We start from the raw sequence: 21120 nt of genomic DNA, 5'->3' as shown, positions 1-21120 counted from the left end.
GTTGGCGGTAACTGAGAAAAACAACTGACGATGACTCTGACGTAAGCGACATAGAAGAGGAAGCGCTGCATCTTCTACCTCCGGAGTTGTTTAAAAGTGACACCTAGCATGAAGATTTCATTGGATTTCGTGATTTGGAGTGATGCTAATGGTTTGGTAAATTTGTTAGCATGTTCTTTGTGCTATACATACCTGTCAACTCATACGGTTTAGCCATAGTTCATACGGATTTTGTGGTGAATCTTACGTATATGGCCGTATCGCACAAATCATACGGATTCTGAACATTTCAGTTTTTTTTTTCACCAACTCCAAATGATTTGGAGTTGGTGAAAAAAGTAACGCAGGAATACAACTCTGTACACAGTAATGCCACTAAGTAGAATGATGATTAGACATTAACCAGACATTGTATTATGGAGATCTACAATAAATATCATTGAAAATTTCGTGGTTTTTTTCTGCCGTTATTTTGACATATAAAATGCTTTGGTATGTTATAAGGATTTTTTGCTCTTTATAAGGATTTTTTTAGTAGTTTATACAGGTTGGCGCTCCAAAAAGTTGACGGGTATGGCTATAGTTGTCTAAATAACTCTTAATATGTTCCGTGAACATACCAGGCACATTCACAGTTCGTTGTTTAAGCGTCATGTAACATTAGCATGTCGTACACTTATTCAGCCTGTTGTTCTCTAGTTTTATTTTTATTTTAAATTGCCTTTCAGGATGACATGTATGTTTTTGGTGTTGGATTTTATCAAATAAATTTCCCCCAAAAATGTGACTTATACTCCAGTGCGACTTATATATGGTTTTTCCTTCTTAATTTTGGCTGGTGCGATATATAATCCGGAGTGACGTATAATCCGAAAAATACGGTACCAGAAAAAAGAACAGTAACAGTTGGCGGAAAGGGCCGAAAGGAGGTCTTTTTTTCCCCCCTGCTCAATATTTTGCATGTAATCTATGTACTTACTCTCATCCCGGACATCCGGGATGGACCTATTTCCATCGTGGCATCCATCTGCTGGAGCTTATGCAAATGGCATAAAATGAAAACACAGGCAAAAGAATTATTTGCGCCTGAAAGTGGGAGCATTTATCACATAATGTGATGGAGTAGCCACCAACGACTTTGAGAGAGGGAGAGTGCAATGAATTTAATTTGGAGGGCAGTCACAAAAAAAAAATAGATGGAAAAGGCTGCTTTTAAATTTTGAGGTGGGCCAAAAAAAGCAGAGCTTGATGCAATTTTTCCAGTAGATTTGCACACTGGACACTTGATTTTTATGCACGTATGTACCGTATGTATATTTACCATGCAGTGTTCCCTCTAATTTTCCATGTGTCTGAGCATTCACAAAAACTCCCTGAGTATCCTTTGGACCGCGGTGAGCAACATCAGTCATGCACACTATGGCCAAATCAGCATCACACTTGTCCAAAACCTGAAATCATCAATTGCATGATCTTACAAAAAGTAAAACAGTCAAATCACCTACATATCGAAACAGAGCATATCATTGGTAAGACATTTGTGACCTTAGACAGCTGGCCAAAATAAAACCTCTCCTCTCACATGAACACTTTGAGATGGTAATTCATGCCTTTGTCACATCCCGGCTCGATTACTGCAATGCCCTTTACTTTGGAGTCAGCCAGTCCTCCATTAAGCGCCTTCAGCTGGTCCAGAATGCCGCCGCTCGCCTCTTGACTGGTACTCGTAAGAGGGAGCACATAACTCCTACTCTGGCATCCCTTCACTGGCTCCCCATTCATTTTAGAGTTATTTTCAAGATCCTCTTATTTGTTTTCAAATCTCTGAATAATCTCGCGCCACCTTACCTCTCTGAGCTCATCCGCCCCTACACACCTGCCCGGCGCCTCAGGTCTGTGGACCAGACTTTATTAGAAGTACCAAGAACTAAACTGAGGCTCAGAGGGGATCGAGCCTTTTCTGTTGCTGGTCCCTCTCTCTGGAATGACCTCCCACTAAACATTCGGCAAGCCTCCTCGCTGCCCATCTTCAAAACCCTCCTCAAAACTCACTTGTATTCTTTGGCATTCGACTCAGCATGACTTAGATTTGTTCTTGGTTTTACTGTTTGTTGGTTTCTACCGCCTTTATTACCGATTTGTCTTACTGATTATTGTGCATGTTAAATTGCTCCATGTACAGCACTTTGTATGCAGCGATGGCTGTTTGAAAGTGCTCTATAAATACTGTTGACTTGACTTGACTTGACTTGACATGAATAAAATTAGCCACAGTATGTAAAAATTGGTTCAGGATTAAGTATTTTAGGCCACTGTTTGTGTTGTGAATCGGCCCAAATTGACTTGTCCATAGAGTAGAGTAAATGGGAAATTCGTCAAAATCATTATCGCTGATGAATTTTGTCTTCAATATGTGTTATGGTTTAATATCAAAACTAAAGTTGAGTGTGACATGAATGATGCCTTTCATCACAATGAGTATAAAAGTGGTTAAAAAGGAAACAAAATGTTCTCACAAATTACAGTTGTTGTTGAGATGTTTGACTTGTTAGATAATAATCCTTAAGAAGGATTTTAAGGAAATAGGTTTTCTAAAATTCTGCCTTTTTAAATGATGATAAACATCCATCCATCCATTTTCTAATCCGTTTATTTTCACAAGGGTCGAGGGGGTTGCTGGAGCCTATCCCAGCTGTGTTCGGGTAGCAGGCGGGGTACACCCTGAACTTGTTGCCAGCCAATCGCAGGGCACACAGAGACACGCAGGCACGGGGAGAACAAGCAAACTCCACACAGGAAGGCTGGAGCCCGAATCGAACCCTGCACCTCTGCACTGTGAGGCCGATGTGCTAACCAGTTGTCCACTGTGCTGCCCTCGTCAAACTCTTTGTTGGTAAATACTACTACACTAACTTGAGCTGGGGCGGCACAGTGCTCGACTATTTAGCACACCCACCTCCCAGTTCAGAGGTCTGGGATTCAGGCCACTTGGGGCCTAGCTTGCTGCCCACCCAAGAAGCTGAAGTATTCTCCATCATCACCCAGGGTTCCTTCTGAAACAAAACCAATGGACTTGAATGCACCCCAGTCAATTATTACAAAGAAAGATTTGATTCCATCAATTCATTGAGAATGGAAATTCAAACACAAAGTAGAAGCCTAGCAAAATTGTCACATTTAAAGACGTATTTTTCCTAGTTATTGTTGGTTGACACGCTTTCAGGCATTCAACAATTGAGGTTTCACTGCACAGTATTGCACTTTTTAATTGGATATCCCATTAACGTTTGGTCCAAAGAGGATGCTGTGTTTGCCCTGCTGTCATGATTACAATTTATCTGTTTCCTGCTCCCAAATTCCCCACTCAAGCGCTTTTGTTGCTCAGGGCAATCTCCCTATTCGGATGGATCTAGCTTATATTCCAGTCACTCTTCGTTTCTATTTCAGAAACAGAAGCAAAGAAAGAGGATCTGAAATAAGGTTGTGGAGGCTGTCTCTCTGCAGGTGTCATCCCACTTAATCACTAAAGTAGTGCTCTAAAGCAGTAAAGTCTGCCGATACTCTGCAGGGGATGACCATATCCACGTTGGGTGGATTTATTTTAACTCTATTTTTACAGCACGTGTTGGGAAATAGATCTCCTTTTTTTTTCTTAAGAAGATGAAGAAGAGGAAATTGCAAGTGATGCCCCGAGGGTCTTTTTTGGGCTTGTGTGGCACGCCATGTGTTGGAGCAGATGTTTGAACATGTACTGCTGCATTGAGCGAGTGCGACAGACACCGCAGCCTACAACACCGATCATAAGGGCAAATAGGAAGAGAGTGCCACTGGCATCTGGATCAGGAAGCAAAGTCTGGTACCATTATGTCAAATCTTGTATCAGGCAGTCATTCTGAAGAATCGCCATCGGTGAAATGATGAATTAAAACATCTTCCTGGTCATGACACTGGAAAATGGAAATGGAAGACAGCATGCAATTGGCTAAAATTTCAAGTAAATCTATGACCACCTTTGGATGTCTGACAGACCAGCGAGACATAATGCCGAGAAGTGGCTTTGGAGATTTTTTGGCTTTGCTGGAATTTCACAATCTATGAAGCCAGACTAATTCTTATTCCACTGAAAGGTTCATTTGCTATTCTATGATTAACATAACATTTTAATTCAACCGCTATGAGATCACAAAAACACAAAAAAAACCCACGAGAGCACTTAATCCTGTAGATCAGTGGCACTCAACCTTTTACAGTAAGTACCGCTTTAAAAAATACCTGCTCTCCCATAAAAATACATTAGCACTGTAGGCTAAAGTGTTCAACAAAAGGAGACAGGTTGTATTCCTAAAACGTATATCTAATATCATGGGAAGCCACTGTGAATTTATACACTGTTAAAACACTGTGTGTTAGATGGAAATTCCAAAAGTGCAAATAATTACCGTATTTTCCGCACTATAAGGTGCTTCGGTGTATAAGGCGCACCTTCAATGATTGGCCTATTTTAAAACTGTTTTCCTATATAGGGCGCAGCACATTGTAAGGGGCATAGAATAGACGCTATACTAGTGGCTGCAGTTGCATTATGCATCCACTAAATGGAGCTACCCCAAAGGAATACAATACAATACAGCTTTGTTTATATATCGAGCTTCGACAACCGCTGCAGCTGTCACAAAGCGTTTTACAGAACATTTAAAATACCACGTCCAAGAAATCAGAATATTGATCCGTATATAAGGTATTTTTAGGCGCACTGTCGGCTTTTGAGAAAATTGACTGCTTTTAAATGCGCCTAACAGTGCGGAAAATACGGTTGTTCAACTGAAATGTGTTGCACATAAAAGCTGAATATCAGCTGTACCGAAATATAGTACCCATTTGAAAATAAACAGTTCTAGAATGCAAATGTATTGGACTCCACACTTCAAAACAGCTGAACATAAAACATTTCCTCTACTGGATTAAAAAAAGTTTAAGGCCCTGTATTTTACCATTTATTGCGGGGGGGTTTTTGCCGCCCGCTCATCACAAATGGTACACATGCAACCACGTTTTAACAATCACTGCTTTTAGATGCTTGTTGAGTCAAAGTCTCACACAATTTCCTGCCCGCGCGTTTCATCAAGATTTATACTTCCAGAAAAATTGAACTCCAAATTGGACCACTTTTCGCCTGCTTGACTTCGGAGGTTTCTCACTCATTTGCGAGGAATTTAATTGAAAAGCGCAGAATGTAAGAAATAATAGCACATCACAGCTCAGCCAAAATGTAGTCTCCTCTGATGATAAAGTTATGGGCCAAGAGCACTGCTGCCCGTTGACCCAGAGAATGAGAATGAAAGCAGCTTATTATGGCTGTTCCACGGGGCACACTGTCTGCCTCAGTCAGGTACTGATTGATCGAGTCGGACTCTTTGTCACACACGGAAATTAAAGTGAAAAACACTTCAAGAACACATTTGAGATAAATATCAGCATATGCCATTTTCTGGCATTGAATCCAGAAGAGTCTTTTTAATAACCATACTCATTGTTTGATGTTCAAAGGAGCATGCTTAAAGTTTACCACAGACGACCAAACATTCTCTCCCGGTATTCTGACGAGGCGAAACGGCATTTAAGCGCATCATGATCAATGCCTTCACAGGAATGAATGACTATTTTTAATGAATAAGATTTAAGAACATTATTATGGGTAATTACATCAAACGTGTTGTTTCAGAAGTGTGTATCAAACAAGTCGTTTTTTGCATTAATCAGGACCCATAAAGTAGCTCTTGGTTTCAAAAAGGTTGGTTACACCTGATTTAGATGAATGGGAGTCCTGGCCAACTTGTTGTAGATGTTGACAGTTGACAGCCTGCAGGTTTTTTTCCGGGTGTTCAGGAAATGAGAATACAATTGATGGGTCAGTTAATATTAGTGATGTCCTAGTCATGTTTTTTTTTTTTTTTACTTGCCTCAGAGTAGAATTAATTAATATTGAGTATTGGCAGATACTGGAAGAGGGAACCCCCCCCCCCCCCCCCCAAATCACCCAAAACAAAACCTTGAAAAGGTATCTGGGAAAAAAATGGCAAGTCTGCAAATCTGCACATGCCGAGCCATGAATGTGCAGGGGTCAATCAACTGGAATTCATTGGAGGCGCACGGCTTTACTCCAAACACAAGCTTTCTGGAGCAAGACTTTGTGCACATTTGTATTGTAAATTTGTCTTGTGGTTTTCGTGGGTGTTTTCTGTCTCTTTCGCCTGGCACATCAGTGTGTGGGAGGGGTATGATAAAGTAATACAACATTCATTTGGATAGTGGTTATTTACACCGAGAAAAAGATCATTTACAAGCACGGAGCCAGCTTGGTTCAGAAAAAAAATCTTATATTTTTCGGACCATACTGATCAGCTACTTGAAAAAATGTTTTTAGTTTAAAAAAAAACACAATTAAAAAAACACACTCAATGAGTGTTGGGGCATCGGTCTTCAGTAACGTCCAGCATTTGTTGGTAGTGTTCTTCGGTGTTGGCACTTTGGCAGACTGCAGAAATGTTGCCACTAATGTCCAGCAGTTTTGAAACACAAACTTTTTGGTTCGACCTTCGAATACCAGCGCTACATTTGAGTCATATGGACTTCTTATTTCAGCAGTATGTAATTATTTTTTTTCTTTCAGCCTGTCATCTGTTGATTATTAAACACAGTGACTGAAGTCTCCATCCCATCAGCGATGGCTCATTTAGAGAAGTTAAGTGCAGTTTTGTAGTGCGAGATAATAAAACATTCATTTGTTTTGTCAGGTTTTTTTTTTCCCTGCCACTCTGGTGCTAATTTCCTGGTCCGTCTGTGCTTTGCCCATACTGATTTCCTGGGCCACAACCTTCATTGTATTTTGGGTGAATCAATAAGAGGTTTCTGCATTCAAGTAGACAACAAAGAAAATTGGCTTCAAAGAGAACCTCGCCTTCATTACATGCTGTTGTTTGTGTTAATTTCAGCGACAAGCTTCGCATCAACTTGGGACTAGACATCAGACATTTCTCTTGTGTATTCTGACTTCATTTGGCATGAGGTGAATCAATTATGGCCACAGAATATGCAAATGAGATGATCAAATTAGTGGGGAGACCGTGGAAGGACGGAGGAGATGACAGGGTGGGCGGTAAAAGACGAGATGCGCGAGATGAAACATGAGGCATTGATATAGTGAGAGCAATACTGGCGGGGGGAAACAAGCAACACACCATCTAGATAAGCAGAAAAGCAGTGATTTGTAACTTGAGTTCAATCTCCGGTTTCAGCTAACGATGGTTATATTAATCAATAAATCTGTCGATTATTTTGTCGATTCATCCAATACACAAATATTTCAAATTGGCAGTGCAGAAAATGAACACGTGAAATATGATTCCGTTTTGGGTTTGGTCTTCTTCTGTGTGGAGTTTGCATGTTCTCCCTGTGCATGCATGGGTTTTCTCCAGGTAGTCTGGTGTCCTCCTACATTTAAAAAAAAAACATGCATGGCAGGTTGATGGAACATTTCAAATTGTCCTGAGGTATGATTGTGAGCGCGGATGGTTGTTCGTCTCTGTGTGCCCTGTGATTGGCTGGCAACCAGTTGAGGGTGTACCTCGCCTACTGCCCAAAGACAGCTGGAATAAGCTCCGGCACGCCCCATGACCCTTGTGAGGATAAGCGCATCAGAAAACGGATGGATGAATGGATGGAATGACCCGAGTATGTCGAAAACATGATCTCAGTTCAGCGAATATCGGATTATCTGTTGTTTATCTGTTTGATTTTTAGCTAGCTTTTTTTGTGACACACATTCCGTAGTTTTTTTTCACTTTTTTTAGGCTGATCCAAAGCCGAAAAAAGTGAATTCCGTATACACTATGCAACTTGAATAATGTGAATGTCAATATGTTTTTACCATAACAAGACTGGGTTGAGCAGACAGGCAATGACATGGTTATCAAGTTTGAATGTTCAAAGTTGAGGGTGGATTAAAAATAAAAAATAAAAAACAACTACATACATCTAATTCACATTTGTTTGACTGTGACCAGTGATGAGCTTTCTTTGACGCGTTTGTAAAATGTTAGAGGCTCCGCTCTATTATTGAATTATGACCAAGTTGCCCTTCGTATGCTGCCATACTTCCATTTCTTGTCATGTTGAATATTCAGAGGCTTTGTATCAGGCCTTTACATGCCCAATGGCCTTCTTTTGAGGGTCATATTTGATATTAATGAAAAGACGGCCTTGATCATAAGAAATGTCGTATTCATTGATCTTTTCATGTGGGACCTCTATGAGCTCATTCAAATGTTTTCTAAATGGAGCGGTGTTATATCCTTTGAAGATCATCAATCAGAAGTGACAACAGGTTCAAAGAAATTGTATCCAAGTCGGCACATCATGGATATAAAAACAAAACTGCTATGAATTGGAAAACTTGCTCACTTACAGATGGGACAGGATCAAAACAACAGATGCACAATGGCCACTAAAACACATTAATATAAGAACATTTCAATTCGCTTTATTATTTTCCAACAATTGTTCCCAGTAGATAAGTCTTCTGAGAGTTAATCATAAAATGTCCATCCATCCATTTTAAAGCTATTGTATTTATTATGATCATGGCTAACTGGAGCCTATCCCAGATGACTTGAGGCGGAGTTCACCCGCAACTGCTAACCAGTCAATCGCAGAACATAGACAGACAATCGTGTCCACTTCCATTCACATCTAGGAAATTAAAGCCCTCGGGAAGGCTGACATACATGCATTTGGAATATGGAAGGAAAAACGACAACGAAACGACAACACACCATGGGTGCTGCTCCTAAAATGTCTTCACTGATACTGGGTATCACTTTTAGTTTCAGTGAGAAAAGCAAGACACCCCATTCTGTCATATGTGATGAACAAGAATGTTCTTCAATTTTCTGGTCTTATTTAGTATGTTGCTGTATGACTCATTTATCAGTTTCAGATTGATTTCTTTGCCCATGCTGATAAAAATAACCAAATTGACAAACAGCCAAATGCACTTGGAAGTGTTTTACTGCAGTGCAAATTAGAATGAAATCTTTCATTGCGGTGCTGTTCCTTTCAGATTTACATGAAACTGTAGCCTGTTTTGCGCACAAATTCCGCAAAATAGTCGCCGTAGCAGTACATTCAAAATGAAGCTATTTGTGAACTTTATACATGACCCGGTGAAGGTGGCATTTTACATTCCATCAATGACATGCCAACTTGCAATCAGATTTTTCCATGTTTCCAAACAGTGTTGACTAAAATTCTGGTTGGACAGTGGCAGTTTCTTTCAACCGAACGGGGCAGTAGAAGTGAGCGTCAGGAATCATGGAAAACTCTTTGGTGACCTCCTGCCTTCAAAGCTAGTTCCAAAAACACCCAGGTTGACTTCATTGCTGGTTGCACAGAAATGTGACACTGAAAAAAGCTGACAAATGCCATACATAATTTAAAGGCGAATGTGTCGTATGTAACTTAATTGAAAAAATTATGTCTCTCCTTATGCAGGGACCCTCTGACATTACCCTTTTGATGTGTCCATAAATTAGACTAAGAATCCTCTCCATGATCTCATCCTCCGTCTCTATGTGCCTCTCTCATGGCCCTTGCTCAATGTCTGCTTGTCTTCACGGTCAAGTGTCTCATTATAGAGCCATTCGGGCCACTTGTTCTCTGACAGGCAAACAGGTTGAGGCGGAAAAAACCTGCAAAACAAAAGTTGGACATCACTGCAGAATACTGAACGAGAGTTTGATCAACAGAGAGATTAATGCATTGGATTGTGCCAACTAGCTCATGGTACACAGTCAACCTTGGCTGACATTGGCCAAAAGAGGCAGGGCACACCCTAAAAAAAAACAACTTTTCTCCTCTAATTGTATCCATTGGTTTGACCATGGGGGCGTTAGTTCTCGATTGCAGCGTTTCCCAATCTTAATTGATCCAAAGCACATATTTTCATCCATCCAGCCATCCATTTTCTGATCGGTTTATCCTCACAAGGGTCGCGGGGCATGGTGGAGCCTATCCCAACTGTCTTCGGGCAGTAGGCGGGGGACACCCTGAACCGGTTGCCAGCCAATCACAGGGCACACAGAGACAAACAACCATTCGCGCTCACATTCGCACCTTGGGACAATTTAGAGTGTTCCATGAACCTGCCATGCATGTTTTTGGAATGTGGGAGGAAACCGGAGTATGCGGAGAAAACCCACGCGGGCACGTAGAGAACACGCTAACTCCACACAGGAAGGCCGGCGCACCAGATTATCTCTCTCCCTCTCTGCCTTGGTCAGGGCTGTCACTCATTTTTGTCGTGGGCCACTTTGATTACGTCTTCCCTCATTTTGACTATTAGGACGGTGAATACAAATCCATGTTTAATCGTTTCATTGTATTTACTACATCTACCCAACAAATTGATGCCTAACTAGTTTTGAAATCTGAAGTCAGGGCTAACAGTTTGCGACATTCTTGCAAAATCTCAATGTTATGATGACAGTTTACAGCTTTGGTACAGATTTTAGCAAGGATTATGTAAATTGACAACGTGATTTGCTTTTGCGAGTCACATAGAATGTGACGGGCCATATTTAGCCCTGGGGCCTTGAGTTTGACACATGAGCTGTTGTGAACTTTTGCGTTTTGGGGTGTGGGTGATTTAATTGCAGTCATTGGCTGCAAATCAGAATCCAAATCATTTTAGCGCCTTGCTGGTGGGCAATACATCTGGAGATTTGAACTGGACTACCCACTGTTGAAGCCTCTGTCCTTCACGACTCAGCCACCGCTACCTTAAAGGATAAAAACCTTATGACTATCTCTGAACGACTGCTGTACACATTTCCAGGCAGACATTCCTCTGCAATTCTATTGTGCAAATTGAAAGTCGCACATAGGTAAACAAGAAAATTGCGTTCACCTCAGAAAATTAAATGGAATTTTAAAGGTCGAAGAAAAACCACACAGCTGACTTTGAGGTCCACGTTTCGGTCTTCTTCGAGTATTTGCTTTGATTTATTTTTATCTCATGGTACTGAGCAGCCACGACAGTACATGTTAATGCTATGTGAAAGGCACATTTTGAAATCGGACTGATCTTTTTGACATCTGTAATTGCGGGCGATTTCTGCCTCCTGGATAGTCCTGGCAAAATCAGGAGGATTTGCATCGAGAGCCATCACACTGCCTTTCTGCCAAATTGCTGTATCTGAGGCGGAACATTAGACATCACTTGTGTCATTCAAACAGAACTGCCGCGTCTGTAATTTTGATTCCCTTTGACTCAGGAAACATATAAGTGTTGGCCTCTTTCTGGACTTTATGACCCTGGGGGCCTGTAAGGCTTTCATTTTTGTTTGTCCAGCAATAGATGCAAAGCATGGAAATGAATGTGGAATTATCAGCATGGTTTATAGACTTCATTTGCCATAGTGACATCTTAATGGGATTTCCTTAGGTAAACAGTTCTTCAGAGGCCGCACTGCTTTCAACAGAATCTTTTGATGAATTATGCATATACTGTACTTGTATACACCCCGGGAAGAAGTAGTTTAGCCTAATTCATACATTTTAAATGAATATGGACAAGCATAGGATATCCAAACACCTGCTGTCCTCAGGTGAGGTTTGAAGCCAACAGGACACATGAGCGATTGAGCTACCTGTGTCAATGAATCCGTCCGATATCACCACGGGCAAATCTCATCAGTGTATTGCGCATCCAGAGCACTTAACTGCCCTGTTACCAAATGTCTTTTGTAAGGCTACCCGATGGCTGACCACTCCATGTTGATTGTTCATATTACAGTCAGGTTGTTCAGGCCCTTCTGGATGTCGTCAAGTTTGGGATCAATGTTGTCTTCTTGAGTTTCTCCCATGGGGACGCAGTGGTCAAATGACACCTCTTCATCGGTCATGGAAGGGAGTGTGGTAGAAAGAGAGAGTTTGCAACTGTTCTTGGTGTGTCTAGTGGAGAACTGATTTAAGGCCACAGGAAGAAGGCCACTCAACACTCCGGGCACGTCCCTGAAAGCAGCAGCAGAGGAAGCACTATTGCCATTCAGCAGCGTCGACTGCAGACACCTAAATGAGTCTGCTCTGTCCTGCAATGGCTAATGTGGCAGCTCGCCATGCAGTGCAACTTGCTCTGCTCATAACATGCCCTCCCCTTATGCTTTCAGTTCTTCTTAGCCGTAGTTTTTCCGCTTTGGCCGTCCTGTTGCCCACTGTCAGGGACCATAGCAGATGTTTATATATGGCAACTGCTATAAAAAAATAAAATCGAAGTAAATAACAAATTATCTCCCTGCTGTTATTAACTGTAGTTAAAAAAAAGATCAATCCTTTTCAGGTTCAAGTTCATCTCATGGTTTTTCCGAATGGAAATAATGGAAAGAGAAAATATCTGCTCCCGGGTCATAAAAGACAGCCTTATTAAAGTAACTCTTAACATTCCTAACTGTCATGCATGCGTTGTAAAAGAACACCCTTAATCGTGAAACATGTCACGATGTCATGATTTCAGGTAACCATTGTTCTTTTTTTTATGGCAGTTGACTGCTTTTGCAAAAAGGACCAAACACAAAGGCAAAGAAAAGACTTGTCGAGGCCTCATGATATTCCACGAGTTCTTGCATAATGGAATATAAATCATTTGATGTTTGCGCAACTTGGCAGGTAAATGTTTCTGAAAAAATATTGTTCAAACTAGAGGTGATCTGTGGAGTTTTCGAACTTCTGCTGGAAAAAAAAAAAAAGAATAGCCAAATATGGCTCTTAAGTCGTGAGTTGGCCCGTGATATCGCAAGATTTTCCATTTGCATCAGAGAGAATAGACTCCCTAATGCTTAGCAAGTCTTGTCTCGGGTAAGTAAGCGGCATCGGTTTGCCAAAAACGAACCAAAATGACAAAACAAAGACAATACCAACAATCGTCGTAATATCGTAAGTACTGTACCGCATCGGTGATCACTTGATTTCTTCTCGATGACCCTGCACATTGTCGCACCGCTGTCATTGGGTTGTACTACTGCACAAACATTACGGAAAGTCTTTCTATACGTAGATGTCCTCTTTTTGTTTGTCATAGTTACGTGTTATTATAATACTAGTGTGGCTCGTACTCCCGGAGACAAGTTCCTTGTGTGTTTAACATACTCGACCAATAAAGATGATTCAGATTCTGATTGATTTAATGTTCTTGTCTGTCATCCATTGCAACTTTAATCTGCTGCTGTTTTTTTCGGAGGGGGCTTCCCGTCAGGTATCTTTCTTGTTTAACTAGCAAATTAATGCTAATTCTGACTAACCTGAGTATTTTTGGTTCCAGAAAATTTCATATATATGACTCTGCTGCATACTGAATGGACAATAGAAGGATTAGAATTTAGTGTTGATATCCGCTACCTCCGTATCCTTTCACCTTTTTGTTAGCACGGACTAAGATGAGGATTTGTTTCCGTAAGCCGATTGCGTATTTCCTGTGTTGAACTTTTCCCTGGGCATTGCCACCTGACGTGCGATGAGGGAAGAGCGACATGGGTCAGGATCACGGAGAGTGTAATGACAGCTCGTGAATTCTAAACGTTTTATCGGCTCTCCGCAGACTCCTCAGGCAGTGCACAGCTGTCTTTCATTTCTCTTGTGATGCAATCAATATTGCTTTCCAATTGGGGTCGTGGCACGGACTGATAAGGAACTATATTCCTTTACGCCGCATAGTTAAGAATGGCATCTGAGGGACGACACGCCTGGACGACCTCAGATACACCAAACATGAATATCACAAATGTCCAGACCATGCCAGGTTCTTCTGTGGCCTTCTAATTGTGCCACACCAAAAGAATTATTTCACAGATCCATAAATAAATAGAAACCACTTGAGATAAGGACGGGACCAGAACCTGAAAGCTGATTTTAATAATGATTTGTTCAGTGGATATAAAAATTCCATGACTGAAGCGGGTGCATCCACCACTGAAGAGAGATTTACCATCTTTAGTTTAGCTGACTTATTGTTCCTGGCTGCCGCCGCAATCATGTTTCAGGCCACCGTGGTCTAAACGGAATGGACACACCCGTATATGCATACACTCATACACGCCAAAACATGGTCAATACCAATGAAATGAGCTGCCACCTGATAATTCAAGTTCTTGCATCTTATTGTATTTCTAAATTCGACAATTCGTGTCTTAACTTGTTTTGCCCGCACATGCTCTCCCGCAAGGACACGTTATAAGATCAACGACTGATTTTATATTTATAAGACACACAATCGCAATTTGGTCATTTTGCCTGCAATTGCCACAAACGGCGATGACCATCTGGGATGGGAGCTAAGGTGGCTTGATGTAGTTTGATTCTACTGAGAGCAAAGTGAGAACGTACCAACGTAGCTCTGAGATTCCTTCCTCTCTTGTATACCGCTTAAATGCGGGTCAGATGATGAAATATGCCAATGCTTTATGAAAACGTTCTTGAATTTTTCAGTGCCTCTTGAATAGAGTATAGAACATTATCCGATTGCTTGACTTTCTAATGGGATTAGCCCTCAGAAGATCCAACCTTGATTTTTATGTGGCGCAGTAGCCCGTTGAACCGTAACAGCGGCTGGCGGCACCTTGTTCCCCATTCTCTTCCGGTGGCTCTTCCATGCACTGTAAAGTCCAGCCGCTCCGCCGGGTATTATCTCTGAAAAACTTTGTATGTTTGTGAAAAAAAAAATAAAAATGAAATGTAAATGAAATGTAAACTGCTTAATGCTAGGCAAGTCTTCTTTCTCTATAAACAAACGGCGTAGGGTTGACCTAAACGGACAAAAAAAAAAAAAAGACAAAAACAAAGACAAAACCCCCGAGGCAACAACTCGTGTTGCGCCATGTTGGGGAAAAAGATGTAAAAAGCCGCACAGTGTTTCATTTTGCCTCCTAATGTTCTGACTGTAACATCACGGTCAGGAGCCTCAGAAAAAGCCGACAATCTTGTGTTTGCCAAACTCAACATCTGGGCAGACTTAAACGTTACTTGAAGCAATAAATGTTATTTTTCCTTGAATTGTGTGGTCCATATAAAATCCGTATTTTATAAATAAATGCAGAAAAAAAATCCAGAAATTGCCTGTAATTTCTGTCTTGTCCTCTCCGTGAGCCGTCACCTTACCGTGGTGGAGGGGTTTGTGTGTCCCAATGATCCTAGGAGCTAAGTTGTCTGGGGCTTTATGCCCCTGGCAGGGTCACCCATGGCAAACAGGTTCTAGGTGAGGGACCAGACAAAGCACGGCTCCAAGACCCCTTATGATAAAAAAAATTAAAGGATCTCAGTTTCCCTTGCCCGGACGCGGGTCACCGGGGCCCCCCTCTGGAGCCAGGCCTGGAGGTGGGGCTCGTTGGCGAGCGCCTGGTGGCCGGGCCTACACCCATGGGGCCCGGCCGGGCTCAGCCCGAAGAGGCAACGTGGGTCCCCCTTCTCATGGTCTCACCACCCGTGGGAGGGGTCAAAGGGGTCGGGTGCAATGCGAGCTGGGCGGCAGCCAAAGGCGGGGACCCTGGCGGTCCGATCCTCGGCTGCAGAAGCTAGCTCTTGGGACATGGAATGTCACCTCTCTGGCAGGGAAGGAGCCCGAGCTGGTGTGTGAGGTAGAGAAGTTCCGACTGGATATAGTCGGACTTGCCTCCACACACAGCCTGGGTTCTGGTACTAGTTCTCTCGAGAGGGGTTGGACTCTCTTCCACTCTGGAGTTGCTCATGGTGAGAGGCGCAGAGCAGGTGTGGGCATACTCATTGCCCCCCGGCTCAGTGCCTGTACATTGGGGTTCACACCGGTAGACGAGAGGGTTGCTTCCCTCCGCCTTCGGGTGGGGGGACGGGTCCTGACTGTTGTTTGTGCATATGCACCAAACGGCAGCTCAGCATACCCACCCTTTTTGGAGTCCTTGGAGGGTGTGCTGGAGAGTACTCCTGCTGGGGACTCCCTTGTTCTGCTGGGGGACTTCAATGCTCACGTGGGCAATGACAGTGAGACCTGGAGGGGCGTGATTGGGAGGAACGGCCCCCCCGATCAGAACTCGAGTGGTGTTTTGTTATTGGACTTCTGTGCTCGCCACGGATTGTCCATAACGAACACCTTGTTCAAACATAAGGGTGTCCATATGTGCACTTGGCACCAGGACACCCTAGGCCGTAGTTCGATGATCGACCTTGTGGTTGTATCATCGGATTTGCGGCCGCATGTTTTGGACACTCGGGTGAAGAGAGGGGCGGAGCTGTCAACTGATCACCACCTGGTGGTGAGTAGGCTCCGATGGTGGGGGAAGATGCCGGTCCGTCCTGGCAGACCCAAACGTATTGTGAGGGTTTGTTGGGAGCGTCTGGCAGAATCCCCTGTCAGAAGGAGTTTCAACTCCCACCTCCGACAGAGCTTTTCCCATGTTCCGGGGGAGACGGGGGACATTGAGTCCGAGTGGACCATGTTCCGTGCCTCTATTGTTGAGGCGGCCAATCTGAGTTGTGGCCGTAAGGTGGTTGGTGCCTGTCGTGGCGGCAACCCTCGTACTCGCTGGTGGACACCAGCAGTAAGGGATGCCGTCAAGCTGAAGAAGGAGTCCTATCGAGCCTTTATGGCCTGTGGGACCCCAGAGGCAGCTGACGGGTATCGACTGGCCAAGCGGAACGCAGCTTCGGTGGTCGCCGAGGCAAAAACCCGAGCGTGGGAAGAGTTCGGTGAGGCCATGGAAGCCGACTTCCGGACGGCTTCGAGGAAATTCTGGTCCACCATCCGACGTCTCAGGAGGGGGAAGCAGTGCACCACTAACACTGTGTACAGTGGGGATGGGGCGCTGCTGACTTCGACTCGGGACGTTGTGAACCGGTGGGCAGAGTACTTCGAAGACCTCCTCAACTCCACCAACACGTCTTCCTTGGAGGAAGCAGAGTCTGAGGACCCTGAGGTGGGCTCTCCTATCTCTGTGGTTGAAGTCACCGATGTGGTTAAAAAGCTCCTCGGTGGCAGGGCCCCAGGGGTGGATGAGATCCGCCCGGAGTTCCTCAAGGCTCTGGATGTTGTGGGGCTGTCCTGGTTGACACGCCTCTGCAACATCGCGTGGTCAACGGGGAGAGTGCCTCTGGATTGGCAGACCGGGGTGGTAGTCCCTCTTTTTAAAAGGGGGGACCGGAGGGTGTGTTCCAACTACAGAGGGATCACACTCCTCAGCCTCCCTGGTAAGGTCTATTCAGGGGTGCTGGAGAGGAGGGTCCGTCAGGAAGTCGAGCCTCAGATTGAGGAGGAGCAGTGTGGTTTTCGTCCCGGCCGTGGAACAGTGGACCAGCTCTACACCCTTAGCAGGGTCCTCGAGGGTATGTGGGAATTCGCCCAACCAGTCTACATGTGTTTTGTGGACTTGGAGAAGGCGTTTGACCGTGTCCCTCGGGGAGTTCTGTGGGGGGTGCTTCGTGGGTATGGGGTACCGAACCCCCTGATACGGGCTATTCGGTCACTATACCACCGATGTCAGAGTTTGGTTCGCATTGCCGGCAGTAAGTCGGAATCGTTTCCAGTGAGGGTAGGACTCCGCCAAGGCTGCCCTTTGTCGCCGATTCTGTTCATAATCTTTATGGACAGAATTTCTAGGCGCAGCCGAAGCGTTGAGGGCATCCGTTTTGGTGGCCTCAGTATTGCATCCCTGCTTTTTGCAGATGATGTGGTGCTGTTGGCTCCTTCAAACGGGGCTCTCCAACTCTCACTGGAGCGTTTCGCAGCTGAGTGTGAAGCGGTTGGGATGAAAATCAGCACCTCCAAATCTGAAACCATGGTCCTCAGTCGGAAAAGGGTGGAGTGCCCCCTCCGGGTCGGGGGAGAGATCTTGCCCCAAGTGGAGGAGTTTAAGTATCTTGGGGTCTTGTTCACGAGTGAGGGCAGGAGGGAGCGAGAGATCGACAGGCGGATCGGTGCAGCGTCTGCTGTGATGCGGACGTTGTATCGGTCTGTCGTGGTGAAGAAGGAGCTGAGCCAAAGGGCGAAGCTCTCAATTTACCGGTCGATCTACGTTCCAACCCTCATCTATGGTCACGAGCTATGGGTCGTGACCGAAAGAACGAGATCCCGGATACAAGCGGCCGAAATGAGTTTTCTCCGCAGGGTGTCCGGGCTCTCCCTTAGAGATAAGGTGAGAAGCTCGGTCATCCGGGAGGGGCTCAGAGTCGAGCCGCTTCTCCTCCACATCGAGAGGAGCCAGATGAGGTGGCTTGGGCATCTGATTCGGATGCCTCCTGAACGCCTCCCTGGTGAGGTGTTCCGGGCATGTCCCACCGGGAGGAGACCCCGGGGAAGACCCAGGACACGCTGGAGTGACTATGTCACCCAGCTGGCTTGGGAACGCCTCGGGATCCCCCGGGGAGAGCTGGAAGAAGTAGCTAGGGAGAGGGAAGTCTGGGCTTCCCTGCTAAAGCTGTTGCCCCCGCGACCCGGCCCCGGATAAGCGGTAGAAGATGGATGGATGGATGGATGGATGGATGGATGGATTCTGTCTTGTTTCTTCCTTGCTACCGTTAATATGCCCCTCATCCAAGAAAAGCAAATACGAGTCGGCGGAAACAGAAGAATAGGCCATTCGGCACAGGCAGTGATTGGTAATATTTGACTTACAATCTCTTCAAATTCGCGCTACTAACAAGGAATGAAAAAAATATTAATTTTGTACACTGGCAATTTCTCAGTTTAGCGTCGTAATTGCCATGCAAATTTGTTCTGCCCTGTTTTGACCGCGCACGAGTTTGAGAAGTTGCTCAATGTATATACTGTGACAGTATGAAAAATGTTGAAGGCTCTAAATAAAGAGGAAGGCTGCTGAGTAGGGACAAAGTAAAACAAACATCAGCAAAAATGGACAGTAAATTCTGAAGCTGCATTTTACAGAGCCTCACATGAATTTTGGATGTCCTCTGCAGTGCCACCAGTTCTCTGATTAAAAAAATGCCATTAGCTTGATTCTGCCGCTGGGGGAGAAGCATCTTTAAAAATACGATGTTCAACAATGTAATCCATTTTTGAGCCTCAGGATGACTCGTGAAATGTATGTGAACAGTTATCAAAATGTTCAGGCCGTGTTTTCACATTCAAAGATTTTCTCTCCTTCTCATCTTTCTTTTCAGAGCGTATCGACGCTGATTCTCATTGAACGGAATCCAACCGAGTGTGAGCGCACACTCGTGCGAGCTGGTGGCAAACTCCGTTTGTGCTTGTGAGCTGAAGAGAAGCTAAGTGGCTTGTACAACCACTGAAGTCTGACAGGCTGGTGCACCGCAACATGGATTAGAATCCCCACACCTCAAAAGATCAAAGGTAAGAAGATATTCCCTTACTGCTTATCGTTTCACGCAAGTTTCACACTTCCAAACTGAAGGCACCGTACAATATTGAAAAGATATAAAGCAATATTCGGACATGCGCCTATGAACGCGACCACTGGAATTATGGGATTCTACCAAACAACGTAATTGATTTTTCCAGCCAAGACCTAACATAGAACCTCCATAGTTGAACAAAATTTGCATTCTGTGAAACAGGTTGACTTTAAACTTGCTCGAATAAAAAAAAAAAAAAATGGTAATAAAGACCGAGGGAATAAAGTTGCTACTTTGCAGTCTGTACTTTGCGGAATATTTTCCTGTAGCCTACCCATAGAAAAGATGAGACAATTATTGAACACTGCAAATTTACCATGGCTGGGAGATTGCCCACACATCGGTTGACCTAAAGTTCAGTAAAAAATTAAATTAAAAAAAAAAAAAGAATTGCATTATAACCATGTTGAAATGTGTCAACATAGAGTGCACATGATTGGGTCGTTTTGTCATGACATGACCGGTATATTTAGCACTCAAATTTGAGTCTCATGCATGCCATTGGGACAAAACCTCCTCTCTCACGATTTGGTAAACTGAATTTTTCTCACAAATTGATTCTATTAGCCAGTCCACATACCGTCATGTTATGTTGACAAATATTTGACCAGTCTAAAGTGTTGAAAATGGCTTGTGCTTGTGCCTTATAAACACCCTTAAGGATTATCTCAAGAAGGCAGCGGTGCAACACATTTCTTTTGTTTGATGCAGGGTGTCAGATGACCTGTAAATAAAAGAGAGCATTTTCTTAGCGAGAATGCAGAACCAGGGCAACTGGTGGTAATTGGGCAAGCTATGATTGCGCTCGTTGCTATATTTTTATGCTGGTTGTACTTCTGGGGAAAGAGACAAGTTCTTCACTGCAGTCCAAACAGTTGAAAGTTTCTCATCATTATGAAGAAATAAACATACCAAGCAGCTTTCTGGGACAGTAATTAAACATTTAGTTTGAAGGCTGAACCAAACCGAATCATGTTTTCTGAATCCCAGACATATACAGAACAGGCTGAGACAAAATGCGACAACAAAAATATTTACAGAAAAGCACACCGATAAAGTACAAACACAAATTTCTGGTCCCAATGAGCCAGGAAAAACAATGCACATCCCACACACACGAAATGTCAAAAGTCCAATAATGCAAAACCAAAGATCAAGACCAACAATCTATCGATCTACAGGCGGATCGGTGCAGTGCCTGCTGCGATGCAGACTTTGTATCGGTCTGTCATGGTGAAGAGCCAAAAGGCGAAGCTCTCAATTTACCGGTCCATGTACAATCCTACCCTCACCTATGGTCACGAGGTATGGGTCGTGACCGAAAGAACGATATCCCGGATACAAGCGGCGGAATACGTTTCCTCCGCAGGGTGTCCGGGCTGTCACTTCGAGATAAGGTCAGAAGCTCGGTCATCCAGGAAGGGCTCAGAGTAGAGCCGCTTCTCCTCCACGTCGAGAGGAACCAAATGAGGTGGCTCAGGCATCTGATTGGGATGCTGGACACCTCCCTGGCGAGGTGTTCCGGGCATGTCCCGCCGGCCGGAGGCCCCGGAGCGACCCAGGACACGCTGGAGAGACTATGTCTCCAAGCTGGTTTGGGTACGCCTCGGGATCCCCCGGGAAGAGCTGGAAGAAGTGGCTGGGGAGAGAGAAGTCTGGGCTTCCCTCCTCAAGCTG

General features: G+C 44.1%; 1 protein-coding gene across 4 annotated transcripts in view; it reads left to right on the top strand.

Moving 5' to 3' along the window:
* grik4 (glutamate receptor, ionotropic, kainate 4) overlaps positions 1 to 21120 on the top strand; it is a 249915-nt gene that overhangs the window by 37788 nt on the left and 191007 nt on the right. For all 4 annotated transcript variants that reach the window (XM_086125398.1, XM_086125396.1, XM_086125397.1 and 1 more), the window contains exon 2: positions 19192 to 19381. The gene's annotated coding sequence lies outside the window, so the exon portion shown is untranslated. The remainder of the gene's footprint in view (positions 1 to 19191; positions 19382 to 21120) is intronic.

Source organism: Hippocampus guttulatus, chromosome 12 (genome assembly GCF_054856545.1).
Source record: "Hippocampus guttulatus isolate MCC_2025c chromosome 12, RoL_Hgut_1.0, whole genome shotgun sequence".
In the NCBI taxonomy this organism is placed as follows: Eukaryota; Metazoa; Chordata; class Actinopteri; order Syngnathiformes; family Syngnathidae; genus Hippocampus; species Hippocampus guttulatus.
Note: the sequence above shows the minus strand (reverse complement) of the source record. Positions and strands in the feature narration are given on the sequence as shown.